We start from the raw sequence: 13,906 nt of genomic DNA, 5'->3' as shown, positions 1-13,906 counted from the left end.
TGCTTAGAAACTAAATATATGCTTCAATTTTTTTGTAACATCTGCAAGCTACTTCAATAATGAGATACCCTTTCTTCGATTCTTTAATGTAGGAGATACTTGAAGCTCAGCTGCTGTTAAACAGCACTTTATCTCTCTTGTATCTGATTGCTGTTGAAAGCACCAAGTTGTCACTGATCCAATAGAAGTCTGCTCCCTTGTCTGTTATTCAAAAACTACTGTAGCAGAAAGGCATGGGACTGGGCTGAGTGTTGGTGACATGGAGCTACCAGATCAGTCCAAAATGGCAGAGGTGAAGGAGACAACTGAAATGACTTTACACCCAGAAGGGAGTGCAGGGATTCATCGTAGTGAACACAGAAGTGACTGGCTCCTACTCAGCCATCACCCCCATGGGGGACAAATTATAACAAATGAGTAGCTAATGCTACCACACTCAGGAAGATACAGATATAGAGCCAGGCCTCGTGGGATCCTGGTGTGCACACAGTTGCCATCTAGAACCCAACAGCAGCCCTAGTGATCCAGTTGTTTTACTCCTTCAAGGTATTCCCATCAAAAGTACCGTGGGCAATCCCACCACCACACAGTATGCCAGCCTCATGCACAACTTCACCTGGAAGGCACAGAGTACCATGAATGAAATCGATCCCTAGAATGACCTTACCTTCCTTCAAATCTGCTCCATGAAGAATGAAACTATGGTTGCACCAGATAAAGACTATCTCCTGATTGTGATTCAGAATCCAAGGGAATAAATCACTCTTTTGGCCCTTGTATCATTCATTAATTTAATGCCCTCCAAGATTAATAATGTTAATTAAGTCAATGGAGTGGCACACAGAAATTGCCTTAGAGCCCACTCAAAACAATACAGTCACACAAGTGGGCTGGCATCTCCGCCCACCCCACCAAAGGATTCCCTCTGCTGTGCCAATTTTTCTCAGGTTTCCCGGGAGGGCCCTCTTTCCTCGCTTCCAGGTTTTGGAGCAAGAGCTTGTAAGAAGTCCACAACCAGCTTCCTTCTGAACTTCAGTTCATTTTTTTGCCCTTGGAAAACATTGTTTTTCTTTAACTAAAAATCACCAAAATACTAACCAAAAAAAGTGTACATAAAATAGCCTTGAAAAATCTATTTTAAAAACTTCCAAACACACATACAGCTGTTAAAAAAAACCTGTTATAGACACACACATATACACACTTACATAAAGAGAGCAAGTAAGGAAGTGTGGACAATATCCACTTTATTATCCTAATATCCTGTTCTCTTGCCCATGTTTATACTTTATATCACTTGTGCTGAGAACTTTTAAGACATTAATTTATTGTTCTTACACACACACATACATAATACATATATACTCACATACATACATATATACACACACACAAGTTTGCGTTTGCATGTATGTTTATATATTATTTATACATATTTGTGTGCTGATATGGTTTGGATTTGTGTCCCCACTCAAATCTCATGTCAAATTGTAATCTCCAGTTTTAGAGAGGGGGCCTGGTGGGAGGTGACTAAATCATGGACGGATTTCCCTCTTCCTGTTTTCATGATAGTGAGTTCTCATGATATCTGGTTGTTTAAAAGTGTAAGCACCTTCCCTTTAGTTGTCTTCCTCCTGCTCCAGCCATGTAGAATGTGCCTGCTTCTCCTTCGTCTTCTACCAAGATTGTAAGTTTCCTGAGGTCTCCCCAGCCATGCTTCCTGTACAGCCTATGAAACTGTAAGCCAGTTAAACTTCTTCTCTTTATAAATTACCCAGCCTCAGGTAGTTATTTATTGCAATGTTAGAATAGACTAATTACACATGCAATTTTTCAAATATATGCCTACAAGTATTTCCTTTTATTTAAAAAAGTAACACATCATCAAGTGTGCAGTTCAGAAAACATAATTTGTTCATTAACAAAATACTCTTTGGAATCTGACTGACTGTAGAACCCCTGCTGTGAACTTCGCTAGCTGTGTGTGACTTGTAAAAAGTCACTTAATCTCTCTTAGCCTTATTTTTCTCACTATTATACAAATAATAACAGAGCCTATCAAATATGGTTGTTGAGAGGGCTAAATGAGAGGTGATTATCAAGTTACCAGGTAAAATAATAATATTCAATGAATGTTAGCTGTCTAAAAAAATGATGCTTAATCCCACATTCATTGATAGTTACCATTAATATTTGGGGATTTCTATAATTAAAGCTTTGGATACAAATGTAGATATAGTGATATCTATATTTCTGCTCTGTTTTCTCAGATTTTTATATTTGTCTATGTGGCTTCCATTTATCAGGGAGCCAATGGTAGTAGCTATATTTTCTTACATTCTGTATTCTTGATGCTCTGGTGCTTGTAGCCTCTCAGCCGAGGGAGAAGCTGCCCTACCCAGGGCTAGTGAGTTCTTAGAGACACTAAAGGGCACAGCTGAAGCATGTCTTTCCTATGCAAACCAACCCATCCCAAATCACTGCCTTACTGAATTCTCACACACCAAGCCAATGTTTCCCCTGCTGTTATCCCAGGACCAGGTACTAGGCAACCAGAGACTGCTCCTACATCCCAAAGCCCACCAGAATTATTCAAAGCAACCAGTCTTAAACTGTGCACTCTGGCCAGCCTTGCCTTTCCCACAGAAACTCCAAATAAGCCTCCGGCCTAGACTTTCCTCTTGTTGCTCTCTCTTCTGACCACATTGGTGCTTTCCTCTGTGGTCCTGAGTGGCATTTAGTGATTCCTCTCTCTGGTGCCTCTCATTGTAATACACTTCTTACCTCAAAGTCTCACTCTTGTCTCCTCCTGTGGCTGCACCAACTTTACCATACCATATCCAGCACATACATTCTTAGAACATGGATATATTCTTTACAAGGCAGGTCTTATACTATATGTGCTGTTTTACCAGTTGCTTTATTGTTTAACTATAACTGTATCTAATGAGCACTTTCTTTGCTAGTAAATAGAAATATACATCATTTTTAAACACCTGCCTTCTATTTTATTTAAATAGATTTACCATGATTATTTAAATACACTTATTATTTAAGGAGTTACAAATGACATATATTGTTCTTTTGTGACCGTAATAGGTCCATTGCCTGATGTGTGGTAAGTCAATATGTCAACACGAAGGTTGCAGCAGAGAAAGAGTTTTAATTGTAAGGCCACTGAACCAGGAAGTGGGAGGAAACCTACAATTCATCTCCCTAAGGAGTTTGGAGCTAGAGATTTCTAGGGGCCTGGAGTAAGCTGAGGTGTTGGGATCCTGGATTGATCAAAGAGTGCAGGGGAGGTCATGGAATGGGAGAGGAAAAAGCTGCATTCTCATGCTGATTCGATTCCTCGGCAGGGGTCTTCAGACTGGTTGGTATCAGCCCTTCCCCTGAAATTCAAGATCTGAAAAACATCTTAAGCAATTCTTAAACAAAAGCACTATAGCTCTAACATTAGAGAACCTATCTGTAGGAACAGTGGAGATGTAAATGGTCAGTATCTAATGCTATTGAGTTTAGGTTACAAGAAAGTGGGTCAAAATATGGCCTGATTAATGCTTAATTATAACCACACTTCTGTCCAGAACCTGGCACGTAATTCATGTTAACCCTGCAAGGACAGTTTCACTTTAATAAAATATGCAACAAAAGACCCCAGTGTTTATTCTGTTATGCCAGGCACTGTGTTCATTGTTGGTGATTCCATGGAAGCCAAGGGAGTGAAGACTTCTATCCTTGTGGCTAGCTTTATAATAGACAACCTCAGATGTGAATCTCAGTGCACTTGTCAGATGTTTTTGGTATACATTTCTAAAAGTGGAATACAGACACACACACACACACACACACACACACAAACACACATCTGTATATATTTGAATCATCTTTCAGAAAGATAAATAAGTCATAGATAACACAAACAAATAAAAACACATCGCATGCTCATGGATGGGTAGAATCAATATTGTTAAAATGACCATATCAAACCATGTACCCCAAAAAAATACATGCATTCACTTCTGTTTCAAATAACAATATGTATGTATGTATTCATTAAAGACTCACCTCTAGCTGTTTTAAAAATGCCAATTCTAAACCAAGTGACTTACTCTGCGTCACGTAGCTTATGAAATGCATAAGCAAGATTAAAGTATAAGTCTTTTAATCCCCAATTTGGAATTACTGTGCAAAATGCATTCTCACTCAGAAATAATCACAAGTACTTGATCGTAAGTATCACAGACTCCTTAAAGATCTGTTTGCTTTTTCTTTCTCATCTAAACTTGGGAGGTGAGAAAAAGAGAGCAAATGCTAAGCTTGCAAATGTGTTATAAGAGACAAAATTGGCTTGCCAGTCAGAATCTGTGGACCACAAGTTGAGGTAGTGCAACAAAATATTGCCACCAGAAAATATAGTGGTAAAGAAAGGGTCTTGAGGCTGAAACTCAAGTACCAGAGTTTGTATTCTGGCTTACACATTCTATAAATGTTGGCTATTATCACTACTGTTATTACTAATAAGAAAATTGTTATTTTCGTGAGAAACAAACCCTGCTGTTGCTTCTCTATTGGCTTCCCTTTCTTCCAAAGCATAAGATACACCAGGGAAGGCCCAGGACACAGGAGCAGACAGAAGGTAACAGAAGAAGATGAGCACTGGGGAGAGCCTGCAGTAGCCTGAACCTCCTCATTATTCAATTTCCCCAAGAACCTACAGGAGTTTCAACTACTGCTTTTGTGGTTCATTGACATTTCATTAAGGATAGCTTTTTTTTTTTCTGGCTTTTGCTTTTGGTTTTTTTTTGGTAGTGGTATTCATGAAGTGTGGGGAGAAAGAGGTTTTGCTTCCATACCATCAGCATTTTCTGAAAATTTCCTGGGCCATTCTACTTTCTTCTTCTGGTCTGTTGATCTCTTAAATCCATAATATTTTTTCTCTCCCTCTTTCTGCCTGAGGTATTGTCTGCTGTTGCTGTTGCTGATATTTTTTAGATCTTAAAAGCAGCATCTTTGGGCTGGGGGCAGTGGCTCAAGCCTGTAATCCCAGCACTGTGGGAGGCCGAAGAGGGTGGATCACGAGGTCAGGAGTTCAAGACCAGCCTGGCCAAGAGGGTGAAACCCCGTTTCTACTAAAAATACAAAAAAATAGCCAGGCAAGGTGGCCTGTGATCTCAGCTACTCAGGAAGCTGAGGCAGATAATTGCTTGAACCTGAGAGACAGAGGTTGCAGTGAGCCAAGATTGTGCCACTGCACTCCAGCTTAGGCAACAGAGTGAGACTCTGTCTCAAAAAAAAAAAAAAAAAAAAAAGCAGCAGCATCTTTGTTTTCTTTACTAATGACTCAGGGTTAGAGCTTCAACCATATCCCAATGTATTACCCAGTATTCAGATCCTTGCAGCATTTTGAAACATATGTGTGATATTTTGTTTCCATATTGTAATACCCAGAATTCAAACTGAAATATACATCATTCCAGCTGAAGAGGCAGGTGGTGTTTAGCCAGAGAAATGGCCTAACAGAAGTGGTATTTAAAGAAGATTAACCTGCAAACATGTGCAGGAGAGATTAGGTTACAGGAACAAGCTGAATTTGCCAAAGATTGTTCCACACTGTAGATTCAAGCCATTTTGGTCCCTGGCTCTGTCTGGTTTAGAAAATCAAGATGCCCTGTGGTTTACCCATTGCCATTTAAAATATTTTAGTGATTATGAGGGAAGTAGTTTTTATCAAGGCTTTCCTTAGCTGTACAATCCTGGATATCCTTTATAAATAAGAGGAACCACTGAGAAGTGTAGATCTTTCTTGGAACCTATATGAGATGAGTGGAAGAGCAGTTTTGAGAGGGATGACAAACTGCAACTTTTGAATCTTTTTTTTTTCTTTTTTAGATGGGGTCTTGCTCTGTTGCCCAAGCTTACTACAACCTCTACCTCCCAGGCTCAAGCGATTCTCAGGCCTCAGGCTCCCAAATAGCTGGGACCACAGATGTACATCATCATGCCCAGCTAGTTTTTGTATTTTTGGCAAAGACAGCGTTTTGCCATGTTGTCCAGGCTGGTCTTGAACTCCTAAGCTCAAGTGATCTGCCTGCCTCGGCCTCCCAAAGTGCTAGGATTACAGGAGTGAGCCCGAGAGCCCAGCCATGCAACTTTTGAATCTTAATAAAGAAGTACCAACTTTTACAGTGATCAGTTTGGAAAGGAGGTAAATAGGAATCAGTGCTACATCACTTTACTGTGTCAAACTAATGAAATTCCAACGTTTTTTTTCCTCTTACAGGTAGAACAGTTCGAGTCATTAATATTCATCTGTATATTAAAATTTCTAAATAATTACTGGCTTAGGAGAAGGAAATGTGATTTTTAATTATAGAAATCCATTGTCATTATTAGAAAAAAATTCTACTTTTATTTTATGCATCATTTTGTATATAAAAAGACTAAATGCAACAGAAAATGATAGAAAATGCACATATAAAATATGTAACATTCTGAGTCTATTAATTTAGGACTAAAACAGATAAGTAAAACCTTTGCTGTTCATCAACATTCTTTGCTTTTATATAAAGAGTGGTCTCTTCTTAGTCTGAGAGATTATGAAATAAAATGTAACAAAATCCCTTTATCTGCCTGATAAGAGGGATATTTTAAATAAAGCACATATTTCACTATGATCTATGAATAACAGAAGTGGTTTCTTACTAATGTAATAATAATTATAATTAGGTCTCCAGATAAAAGCTCAAGAGATCAAGGCTAAGTAGAGTCCTTATTAACTTAAAAATTCATAGTTATTCCTGAATTAAACAAATGACTAATAGTTACACGGGAACGTTCTCACCGCTCTCTGCTAAATAGCATGAAAAATTAGAACACCCCATTTGTGATTGACAGTCCAGTGAAATCTATTTACAATATGAAATAAGGACCTCCTTCTGTAATTTAAGCAGATGGCCCTTTGTGGCTTTAGAGAATACCTGAGTCACATTCATTTCAGAATAATATTTTGGGACCCTGTTTCATCAAACCCTTTCATTGCCCCTTCGACATCCCCCCAACCTCCTGTCACCATGTCATGGGGTTAAAGTACAAATGTTTCTCGACTTTTAATGGGGTTATGTTCTGTGCCAATAAACTCACTGCAAGTTGAAAATATCGTTCAGTTGAAATTGCACTTAATACATCTAACCTATGAAAATGTTCTCAGAACACTTTCCTTAGTCTACAATTGGGCAGAGTCATCTGGCAACATGGTACACAGTAGAGTACTTGTATGATCTTGATCCTGTAACTGACTGGAAGCTGCAGCTCCTTGCAGCTGCCCAGCATGGCAAGAGAGTATCCTACTACACATTGCTAGCCCAGGAAAAGCTAGCCTATACTTCAAAACTATGTATTCTATGGAATGCTTATTGCTTTTGCCCCATTATAAAGTCAAAAAATTTAAAGTTGAAACACTGTAGGTGAGGAACTGTCTGTATTAAAGAGAATGGAATATATTTTCCTTAGTTTTTACTTAAAAAAATGGTTGTACCAGATTGCATTTAAATAATGCTACATTATGAAATATATCAGACACATAAAATCTAAAAACAATATTGTTAACTAACAATTGTGTACCTACCATAAACCTTGAAAGATAAAGCTGTACAAATATAATAAAGACCTTGGAGTTAATCTCTGGTAGCATTTCCATCACTCACGACCAGAGTCTTGATTTTGGTAATGCAACTGTACATATTTATTATATATAAATGCAATAATAAGCAGTATTGCTTTATGTCATTTAAAATTATATATAAAAATATCTTACCATGTAGATCCTCATATAGCTGATTTATTTTTATTCAATATTGTGTTTGTGTGATTTAGTACCTTTAGTTTGTTCATTTCACCGAATATGGCACTTCACTCTATTACCATGCCCTAATTTATTTTTGCATGTTCCTGCTGATTGACACTGGTCATTTCTAGATATTCCCTAGTAGAAACAGTATCACTGTGAACATTCTAGTATATAATTTTGTCCACATGTGTGAAAACTTCTTCTATGTATTTCATCCATTCTAAAAAGCAATTTTTAAAAAATATTTCAACACCTCTAAAACTGAAGTCTCCTAATTTCCAGTGCTCTAACAATAATAATTGGAAGTATATTTTCAGTAGAATGGATGAGCCAAAAAGGTATTAAGATCTTCAATGTTCCAGCTATCAAAAAAATTGCTTATTATGTGTTTGTATGAATCTGCACTGCCATTAAAGTATATGAGAATTCCACTTGCCCCATACACTCCTCAACACGTGGTATAGTCAGACATACCCATTGACTTATGGGTATGAAATGTCAACTCATTGTCATTTTTGCATGTATTTACTATTCTCACAACCTTTCCTATGAGTTTCCTCTTAAATCTTCCTTCTTGTTCCTTTTTAAAAAGGAATCTTACTTTTTCTTATTGATATCCTCTGTGGCAACATATATTAATAGAAACAGAAAGGTTTCTGGCCTGTAATTTTGCTTTTTAACAGCTCTCAAGCCAATTGATATTGTTTTTGTTTTCATTTGGTTTGGTTTGGTTTGTGGGTTTTCGTTTGTTTTGGGCAATCACTGTTTTCTTTCTGGTTGCTTTGAATTTATTTATGTGCATGTTTAACATAATTTGTCTAGGTTTGACTTATTCTGAAAATCTTGTACTTTTTAATAATTTTGAATAAAAAATTAGTCTTTTAAACCTCTAGAAAAATTTTTATTACTTTCTCTTCAATTATTACTTCTTACTCATTCTTTACATCCCATCCCCTGGGAACTCTAATTGGATATTTTTATTCTATACTTCATTTCCCTTTGACTTCTTTTTCATATTTTCACCTTTCACTCTCTATCTCCCTTTGTCTCAGTGCTTATAGAGTAGATGCCCTTATGTACTATATTCTGAGTGACTTCATTAGATACAATTTTTAGTTCACTCATTTTTCCTTCAATTATTTAAACAATATGTTAATTCATCCATTATATTTTTAAAGGGCTTTATTTCCAAAAATTATGCTTAATTCTTTTCAAATTTGCCTATTCCCTTTTCTCCTTTTTATCATTTTTCTAATATTTTTATTTCCTTGACACTTCCTATTATCCTAAATATGAATTGTTTTATAATCAGTAATCTAATTATCTGAAGTTCTTGAGAGAATTAATTCTGTAGTTAATGGCTTCTGCTTTTTCTTACTAATTTGATTATTTTCCCATGTCTTACATGATTTTAGAATAGGAGCTTATATTCAGCCCAGTATTATCACTGAGCAGTTTGGTATATCTGAACTGACCGTGGTAAAGGTCAAGTGGCTACCACTTAATTGCCTTTGTGGGGCTCCTATACTCAAGACACCCAAGGGCACCTAACCCACCTAAGCCAAGACAAATTTAAGTTTATTGATAAAAACTCAAAATCATACAATATGAAGACAAACTAGAAAAGTCAAATCTATGGACTAGAGTAAGATTTAATGTTATCTTTGAAGAGGCAAGGATTCCTAGTCTGGTTGATTGAACTGTAGAAAAAGATATTCAGAGCAGTAAGTGATGATCCTGAGTAATAATCCTCAAGCTGATGTTGACTTTTCTTTACAGAATTGGAAATCTATTGATTTTGTGGAATAATAATTAAATAATTATAAAACCCTGAGTGAATTCATTTTAACAAATAAAATTAGGCCAATTTATTTAACCCAAATAACCAATTATTTCCATTTAAAACTTAGATTTAATGTATAGTTTTTAAAAAGATTGATGACTTTTGAAGTTTAGAGTTGTTTTTAATATGTACTCACAGAATAATAACACATTGAAATTCTTTAATAGCTTCATTATATTTATGTTGTGAAAAATCTAACAACCAACTAAACATGATACATAGATCTAAGAAGGGAAGGAAACATGCTGCCAAATATAAGAATTATAATGTGTAAATACCCTTCTAATACACCTTTCACAGGGGATTCCAGGCACTTTTAAAAAGTAGTAACTTTTTAGTGTAACATTTCAGGGGAATGAGAAAGATCCACTGATGTTATACATTATTTTTAATTTAAAAAAATTTTACATCCAGAGGGTTCATGTGCAGGTTTGTTACATGGGTATATTGCATGTCAGTAAGGCTTGGTGTACTAATGATCCTATCACCAACATAGTGAGCATAGTACCCAATAGGTATCCAACCCATGCTCCCCTCCCCACACTCCCCCTTCAAGTAGTCCCCAGTGTCCACATGTTCCCTTCTTTGTGTCCACATGTATTCAATGTTTATCTCACACATATAAGTAAGAATATGCAATATTTGGTTTTCTCTTCCAGTGTTAATTCACATTGTTGCAATGGACAAGCTTTCATTCCTTTTTATGGCTGTGTGCTATTCCATCATTTATATACACCACATTTTCTTCATCCAGCCCACCATTAATGAACATCTTGGTTGACTCCATGTCTTCAGTATCATAAACAGTGCTGCAATGAACATACTAGCTGTATTAGTCCATTCTCACACTGCTATAAAGACATAGCCAAGACTGCATAATATATAAAGGAAAGAGGTTTAATTGACTCACAGTTCTGCATGGCTGGTGGTGGGGGGGTGCTCAGAAAATGTAAAATCACGGCAGAAGGTGAGAGTGAAGCAAAGGCACATCTTACATGGCAGCAGGTGAGGGAGAGCAAAGGAGCAAAGGGAGAAGAGCCTCCTAGAAAACCATCAGATCTCCTGAGAACCCACTCACTATCACAAGAACAGCATGGGGTAAACCACCACCATGATCCAATCACCTCCTATCAGATCCTGGCCTTCACACATAAAGATTATGGGGATTACATTCAAGATGAGATTTGGGTGGGGACACAGAGCCAAACCATATCACTATTGCATGTGTCTTTCAGGTAGAAATATTTATTTTAATTTCAGTATATACCTGATAGTGGAACTACTGGGTTGAATGGTAGTTTCATTTCAAGGTCTTTGAGAAATATCCACACTACTTTCCACAGTGGCTGAACAAATTTCTTCATACCAACAGTGTATATGTATTCCGTTTTCTCCACAGCATTTTGTCCTGTGTAGTGACACATAGGTGTTCTCTGAATTTCCCAAATTTGCATGTGGTTGACCTCTCTAGCAAGATTGGGAAAATTTTTTGTGGACTATATCCTTAAACATGCTTTCCAAGCTACTTGCTCTCCCTCCTTCAGTTTCTGGAATGTCAATGATTCATAGACTTGGTCCCTTTACATAATCTCATCTTTCTGAGAGGTTTTGTTCATTTTGAATTTTTTAAATTTTTCTCTGCCTGTGTTGCTTCAAAGGAGTGGTCTTCAAGCTCTGAGATCCTTTCCTTAGCTTGGTTTATTCTGTAGTTAATACTTACAACTGCATTTTGAAATTCCTGTAGTGAATTTTTCATTTCCAGAGGTTCCATTTCTTTCTTTCTTAAAATGATTGTGTCGTCTTTCAACTCTTGGATCATTTTACTGTTTTCCTTGGATTGGGCTTCATCCTTCTCTTGTATCTCAAGATTCTGAATTCTATGTCTGATATTGGTGCCATTTCACATTGGTTATGATCCATTGCTAAGAAGCAAGTGTGATGGTTTAGAGCTAAGTTGACACACTGGCTTTTAGAGTTGCCAGATTTCTTGCACTGTTTTTGTTTTTCATCTGTGTGGCCTGATGATTCTTTATCCTTTGAAGTAGCTGTCTTTTGGATGGGGTTTTTTGTTTTTATGCTCTTCATTGACCTTGAGGCTTTGACTGTGGTGCAAGTTAGAGATAGGTGAACAGCTTCATTGCTGGATGGTTTCAAGGGGCAAGGCTCAGCTCTGGACTCCTGGGCTGTCTGCTTTAACCCTAGGGGACTGGGAATGGGTCAGTGGCTTTGCTCTTCGGTCATCTGAAGTCAAGCCCCATCTGGGTTGGAGGGTTTGAGGTTTTCCCTAACCACTAGCAACAGCCCTCCATAGGGGATCACGGAGGGGCCACTGGCGTAGGTGCTCCAGTGCAGGTGCCCGGGGTACCATTGGTGGGAGGCTCTCTGGCTGGGGTAGCTAGATTGTCATGGCACTCCAGCAAGGGTTGCAGTAGCATCTCAGGTGATAGTCATTCTGCTGGAGGGCTGAAATTCTTTATTTAAGAGCCTGACCCAAATATAATTGCAGAAATTAGTATATTTTGGTTACAAGGAAAGAGGTGATTTGAAAATTGAGAAGTCCATGTTTGAATCACACTGTTGAAGTAATAATTCATATTTCTAAATCAAAGGTAATATTTTAAAAGCTACAGAGAAAATTGACTGCTTACAGTAGATTTCAATATATACCTGAGATCCTAAAGAAAATAATGGAGAGAAATAGAATCATATTTACTTTCAGAACTTTAAAGAGGATCTTATTTTTAGTTCTTATAATTGATACTATCTATCAAAAAAGCATAGTTGATTTTAAGCATATCAATCTAAATTTTGTTTTAAAATGACCATACTACATTTATTAGTTGTTTGCTTACAGATTTTTTTTCTGTGTTCTACACAGATATCAGAAATTTGAATGATATAGAATATGGTGTTGTTCCCTTTGGGAGTAGAATAAAATAGGGGTAAGCATTTAAGATTACTACTTTTATTTTGTTTGTGGTTATTTTGCCTTATTGATGCCCTTCATTTTATCTTCATAAAAATTTAGCTCTGTATCAAACTGCCCTTTCGTGTAGAAAACATTTACAAATGTATGCATCTATATTTCCAAGGAATGTTTCTATGAAACCATAACTCAATTAATTAGTCTTACCCAATATAATTAATAAAATGGAAAGATTGTGTGGGGTCTGAGACAATACAATATGACTTTAAATTCTATCTCTATTGCTTATTAGCTGTGCAGTCTTCAACAAGCCATTTAACCAAGCTGGATTTCACTTATTTAGTCTATAATTTGGGAATAATATTATGACTTCATTGAAGGGATTACTGTGACAACAACTGGCACACAGCACTAATTTAATGTTGGCTACTCTTATTCCAAAAAATTAAAACTTAGTAGAATTGAGCTAACAGAATGAATGGTTAAATAATTTTCTGAGGGATGGCCAGCACATTTCTAAATAACTATCTTTTTTAACAACTAACTAGAAAATTTACCAAAATCTTCTCCTTTGAAATATTTCCTCTGTGACTAATAGAAGAAAGCTTATAGTCAAAAGTTTTACTGAGAAGGGGAGAGAAAGAGACAGACAGAGAGAGACAGAGAGAGATTGAGATAGAAAGGATGTGAGCATTCTCAAAACAGATAAAAAGAAATGTATCTCTGACATTACTTTTCATAGATGACCAGCCCTGGGGCAGCTTCAGAGGCCACTCTGTTCTGCTATTCAGATGAAATTGCACAAAATAACAGGCAGCCCAATCACTCTCTGCTTTTGTGTGTAATTTTAGTCTCCTTGCAAATAGCTAGTTTATTTGTACTCTAAGAAGATTGGATTTTGAAAGAGAGATTACAAGTTAAGTAGTTGTATAAATTTTTTTCCTGTTTTCTCCTTAAGTGGTAACAGCATAGTTTTAAGATCCTAAAAGTTTTGTTTGTTTTACTCTACAGAAAAGTTACTCCGAACTTTAATCATTAATTACTGGAAACATTTTAATTTTGTTTTTGTTTTGCCACATATATGGTAATACTTTAGAAAGTACAGCTTATTGTTGACTTGTCAAATACACCCTTTGAAGAAGTGAAAAATCAATAGTCAGTGGTAAGTTGCTTTTGAAAATATGGTTCCATCCTAAATTATCATCAATGAATACATATGCTTTTACTTTTTTTTCTTTCTTTTTTTTTTTTTTTTTTTGAGACAGAGTCTCACTCTGTCACCCAGGCT

General features: G+C 36.6%; 1 pseudogene; it reads left to right on the top strand.

Moving 5' to 3' along the window:
- The first annotated feature begins 283 nt into the window (after positions 1-283).
- Positions 284-758, top strand: LOC112437782 (dynein light chain roadblock-type 1-like; annotated as a pseudogene).
- The last annotated feature ends 13,148 nt before the right edge of the window (positions 759-13,906 follow it).

Source organism: Pan paniscus, chromosome 17 (genome assembly GCF_029289425.2).
Source record: "Pan paniscus chromosome 17, NHGRI_mPanPan1-v2.0_pri, whole genome shotgun sequence".
Classification (NCBI taxonomy): Eukaryota; Metazoa; Chordata; class Mammalia; order Primates; family Hominidae; genus Pan; species Pan paniscus.
Note: the sequence above shows the minus strand (reverse complement) of the source record. Positions and strands in the feature narration are given on the sequence as shown.